Source organism: Mercenaria mercenaria, chromosome 2, assembly GCF_021730395.1.
Source record: "Mercenaria mercenaria strain notata chromosome 2, MADL_Memer_1, whole genome shotgun sequence".
Taxonomy (NCBI): Eukaryota; Metazoa; Mollusca; class Bivalvia; order Venerida; family Veneridae; genus Mercenaria; species Mercenaria mercenaria.
In genome coordinates, this window is record NC_069362.1 from 108,872,629 (window position 1) to 108,879,065 (window position 6,437).

Genomic DNA, 6,437 nt, shown 5'->3' on the forward strand with positions numbered 1-6,437 from the left:
CTGTTGATTACATGTTTATTTAAGAAATAATTTATAGCAAAACCGTGTTTTAACACTATTTATACATAACACGATAAACAGTTATACGTCGGGCATTATAATTTCAAGAGTGCGCTGTTTGTTAATACACACCAGGACTGGAAATGGTAATTCATCTTGCTGAAGAGTTCAATGATAGCAAAGTTGAAGTTCTCCACTAGAGTGTTTGGTTCAGAATGTTAGAAAATCCTTCATCATGATAATGAAACAAGAATTCGCCTTCTTCTATAAATAAAAGATTTCTACAACCACGTTCTGTAAAAGATTGCAGTATTATGATAAACATATTTAATAATTTCAAAAAGATGTAATAAGCTAAGGTAAACACAGCCATAGAACCATGCATCACAAACTTTGCCCACAATAAAAGGAAGCTGTGACGGAATAATATTGTAGACGGGTTGCTTCAAAAATCCAACAACAAGTACATTTTAATTATATGCAAAACACAGAAAAAGGGAGTGTGTGTGTGTGTGTGTGTGTGTAGGGGGGGGGGGGGGGGGGGTTAAGGGGTAAAAGTACTGAGTGTGAGACCGGGGGATTAAGTAATTTCGTTTTCTAGTGGGGATAAGATCAGATTGGTCGACTGCAACTGTCTAGGCCATTACTTGTAAAACATTACTAATAAGTTGAATGACCTTCTGCATTGGAGTGCATTCCATTTTAAGGTGTTCAACATGTGGGTATCGCTACTGGTGTAACTGTAGTCGTACGTGACGTACCTGGCAGGTGACCTTAGAACATTTTCGACTTTACTTGCATGTGAGTTTTTTTGCCATGGATGCCAGACGCTTGAACAGTACTCCAATTGTGGACGAACATAGGTAGCAATTTTAACCTTTTTATTGTCAGTTTTGACATTTCGTTGTATGAAGCGAAGATTGGAAGTTGCTTTGGAAGTAATATTGTCAATGTGTTTATACCAGTTTAAATCTTTGGAGGTTATGCCTAAGTATTTAGCTGCCTCATATGTTTTAGCTCTATGTTATGAATACTGTAGGCGTAAACTACATGATTTTTCTTTCTAAAGATTCTAAGAATTTCACATTTGTCAGGATTGAACTATCTGAAATGGAGTTGATGGAAAGGTATATTATGGTATCATTTGCAAACATTCTTGCATTACATTTGACTGAGTCTGGTAAGTCATTAATATATGCAATAAAAAAAAGACAAGGTCCAAGAACAGACCCCTGGGAAACCCCTGACAATATAGGAAGTTCACTGGAAAAATGACAATCAACAGCGACTTTCTGGGATCGGTTTGACAGGAAGGATTTGACCTATGTGGTGACTTGTGGGTTGACTCCAAGGCGTTGTAGCTTATAAATTAACCTAATAAGATCGGCCTTATCAAATGCATTGGAGAAGTCCATGACAACAACATCTGTTTGTTGACCCTGTTCAGTGTTATTGTAAAGTTCCTGTGTAAAATTAATAACTGAGCCTCACAACAGCGACCTGACCTAAAGCCTGGTTTGAACTGGCTAAGTAGCTTATGCTTATCAAAATAAGTCATAAGATTGGCAACAACAATACATATGTTTAAGGAATCTAGAAGCAATGCAAGTTAAGACAATTGGATCTATTTTTAAATACGGGAGCTACAATTGGTTATTCCAGTTACTGGGTTAAAAAAAAACAAAGAAAAATATCAAACAGGGAATGCCACGCACCAAAAGCGCAGCCTCCTCAAAACGAACCCCCCAGCACGCAAACGCGTGCACCACACACACACACACACACACACACACACACACGCACACTCAAAGCTTACACATCAGGACAAAACGAAGGCGAGATTCAGGAGATAACATATATGGACAAGTACTGGAGCAATTTCATGGTGGAGTTCTTTCAGGATGCGTGGGGATAATTCGTCAGGTCCTTAGGTTTTATGTGGGGATAGGCCATGGAGCAGTTTTTCCACACCTTCTTTGGTAACCTTTATCTTACTCTGCTTACATTTTTTTGTTGTGAATCATGATCAAATATGATACTTTCCATATATGACCAGTATTAGGCTCTAATTTGCTTCTAGATAGAAGACTTAAGGGATATGAATCTCTGTTGACGGGGCCGGGTTGGGAGATTTGTGCAGTTTCTGGTATAGCTTATCACGCTTGTGTATAAGCCTAATAATTCTAGGAGTTAACCATGGCAAGTCGGCACGGGGTTTTGACATTTTGGATGGGATGTGTTTTGACTGGGACCCACTAAGGCAGTTCTTGAACGAGTTCCACTGAATGGTTTTCGGCAAGAAAGCTATCACCGAAAACCTTCATGTCTGAATTTAGCCCTTCCCAATTAGCTTTCTTGTAGAGATTAATTGGGCGTCTAGTTTGGGTTGGGCGGCACTTATTAAGTTTCAGTTCATGGAATATTATGTCATGATCTGAGGTGGCTAGACTCAGTAGGGATTTAACAAGATGGACATGGGATGGGTGGTTTGTGAAAAAGAGATCTAGGGTATTGGACAGCCTAGTTGGGATCTGAACTATTTGCTCAAGATTGTAGTGGGAAGACTTTTCCATAAATTCTTCATAAAAGGATCTATTTGTACAAGTTTGTTTAGGTGACTCATTTACCCAATCAATGTCAAGGAGGTTAAAGTCTCCAAATAGCCATACAGGATAACCAGATATCTTTAAGGCAAGTGATGGTGATAAAAGGGTCGGGTGTTGGGGGAAAGTGGAAAAGGGAAGGATGAATATTATTCAGGGAACGCCACATTCCTAAAACGCAGTCTCCCTACACCGTAAACCACAACTGCAGACAAGCACTTACACAAAAACAAAGACAAATATCAAACAGGGAATGCCACGTACCAAAATCGCAGCCTCCCCAAAACGAAACCTACAGCACGCAGACGTGCACACCACAAACACACACACATACACGTGCACACACACAAAGCCAACACACGAGGACAAAACGAACAAAGGAACACACACACACACACACACACACACACACACACACACACACAAAGCCTACACAAGAGGACAAAACGAACAAACAAAGGAACACAGTGGGGCACCGCCTTGGAACGGTCAGTGGCAAAAACACCACTGGGGAGCTTAAACCGGTTTATGGTGCGCAGACAAACCCTCGCATACACACATAACTAACATACACAGATAAACAAAAAGACAACACCCCACCAAAGATATATATACACAAAAAGAGGGAAAAAAAACAACAGTGGCACCCAAGGCGGCAAAAATTATAGTGGGCACGATAACTCACTCATAGTAAAAGAAAAGGGGGTGCAAATGTAAAGAAGTGTTAATGCAAGGGAGAAGGAGGAGGCGATATGTAGTAGAGGGTAACTATACATAAAGGAAACTGGGGGTTTTAACGCGTTTAGGGCATGCCAACTTCGCTTTTACCGTATTTCCAACAAGTTAGACAGGGCGGTATAAATAAAATCACTCCCCGTTAAGAAAGACTCTAACATTAGTGACAAAAGACCAGATCATATAAAGTAAATAACAAAAATAGGGTCAATCTAAGGCATAATGACACCATTGTACTCAACAATTTGTCCGAAGTCAGAGCACAAAGAACCAGCTTTTTGGGGCACGACTAAGCAAGCTGTAAGACAAAATGCCACTCCCATCGTCCGTTTTTTATAGGATTTAGGAGAAAAGCATCAATGATTCTTACACTTTATTAGTCATCGCACCATCAAATAGGAAAGCGTAGCGACTAACTGTAGAAAGGTCAATCACCAAACATGCACTGTGCCTAACGATTTTCACATTGTATCTGTATTTTCTTATAATAACAACTATTACTTAATTCATAGATTTGCGCGTTTCTGATTGGCTGCTTCAGCACACGTGACCAACTTTCATTTCTCAATGAAGTCATCACGTATTCATTAGATCTAATTAATATTCATATTTCTACGGACTTTTTTTTTCGTTTCTGGGTCACGCACTTTCAGTTTCAATTCGCCGATTTAGTACATTTTCTGACCATAAATCATGGAACAAATATAATAAGAATTATTTGTTTTTATTTACTCCCTTTTAATCTTTTATTAAACATTTATATAAACATAGATAATTACTGCCGCATCTAACGTTCTGTAAACTTCGTCTGCACAACAACAACAATCAGATTTTGTTTTGTTTAAGCAATTATTTGGCACTTTGTATGAGCCAAATGAAAGTAGTCAAGAAGAAATTCACGAGGAAATTCAGGCCCTTCGATGATGAACTTGAAATCGAAAGTAAAACTAAAACTGAAAGTGAAACCACTAACAACCTGGAGTCTACAGCTGTCACCAAAGATGAAAGTGAAAGTGAAGTCCTTTTTTTGAGAGGTGGGGATGCAGAACAACTAGAAAATGTTATATGTTGAAGCTAAATCTATACATGTAACACAAACTGCTGCTCCTCTCAGATTTCAAAACTTGTCACCAGGAGAAATTGAAAAAATCAAAGAGAACAAATATACCCCAAAGACTAGGGGTGACTATTGAGGCAAATTTTGACTATTAATACTATTGATACAGTATTGCTGAAAAACTTAATGCGATCAGGAACGTATCAGTTGTTCCAGATGCGATCTATTCTATTGCAGGTTACTATTGCGATACATGGACTAATACATGTGCATGTGTTAAATACGTGTATAAATATTAAAACATCTATGGCAAAACTGTGCCACCGTAGTTAAACTCTTTTTATAACTTCCGACACTTCCTTCGTTTAACATACTTCCCTTTCGAGCACTGTTTATAATTGCTGTTAATACACATTGAAATGTTTGTATAACTGAAACGCACAGAAATAAATCTAACATTGAATATTTTTAACATTTTTTTTCTATTTCTTGCCTTCCTTGGCTTTGAAACAATAGGTAAAACAAAAAACCTATGCAAGGTATACTCATCGAACTGGCCATTTTGTTGCGAATGTCAACGTGTTTAATAACCCAACGCATTGAAAAAGACGAAAACTGACGGATCAGACTAATTTCACTAAGGTGTACCAGTACTAAATGAAGTGCTCTACCGAAAAGTTGGCTATATCATACGAGTAGCCTACTTTTTCCATGTCCATAGAACTTTTTGTCATTTAAGATTAACAGGTTATTTAAACATTTTTGTATTTACTAAAATTTCAAAACAATCGAAACTACCGATTGTTGAATGAACTATCGGCGATTTTTTTTGGATCGTGACTATTCTATCGATGCATACTATCAGGACACTCACGATTGCAATGCATCGATATTTCAATGTATCGTTACACCCCTACCCAAGACAAAACAAAATACTGACCAAGTGGGGAATAAATCACAAATATCAGACATGAAACTTGAGAACTGTCTCTGGCCAAGAGGTTTACTAGTGAACCATGTGTTCGTAAAGTCAGGGTTTTCCAATGCCAATTTTCTAGTATATATTAGTACATCTCTTTTTACTAAATTATAAGTAGGATTTGAAGAAGAAGAAAAAATGTCTCTATTTGATTAAGATAAGCATTATGTTTAATTTTCCGAATTCTATAAACTACATCTCCATACTATACCGGGTGTGTAAGACCATGTTTTAAAAGTGTTTTACGGCTTCTGTTATATTTCTATAAAATGTCGAATGAACTGTAGTAAAATTTGGTGAAAGCTTTCCGTAGTTTATGATAACGATGTAATAACTTTTTGGTGATATGAAGATTTCTGTCATTAAAATCCTCTAACATTGAGCAAACTCTTGCAAAACGAATATGTTGTGAAACATAGACACAGTATGATGTCGCTCGGGGGAAAGTACTATGTCTACGAATACAGGAATAATGCATGTTTTTCGTGGTATAAATAATACCTGCAAAATCCCGAGGGACTGGTTGGTGCCCGAGCCCGGTAGGGTAAAGGAACAAACCTAGCCTATGAGATTTTGTGGATGTTCTGACACATTCCAGGACATGCATTAATGTTCAAATTTAAAAGTGTAAAGCGTAAAATGAACACATTGTCAATCAGCGTCATTTAGTATTTGTGAAATGCACGGATATGTCAGATTTGTTTGTTCATGCCGATACTGTTTCCTTTTGAATTACCTGTTATAGGGTCTTACTACTACGTTTTTGCTTTGTCACGGTTACTTTCTAGTTGACATAAGTCAGTAGTGACTGATAACTAACCTTTTATATGAGAACTGTACTACTCATTTGGTTAGTATATATTAGTACATATAATAAATCATGATCTTTATTTAACCTAATCAATATTTATTGGATAATTTTGTTTTTCTTTCTTGAGAGAGCATTTAATTAACGTAACCTCAATATCAAGAAAAACAACTGTGAAATTTCAATATGCAGGCACATTCTAGAACTAGATGTAACATCTGTGAAATATTTGCGTTGTAATGTATCAAACGACCT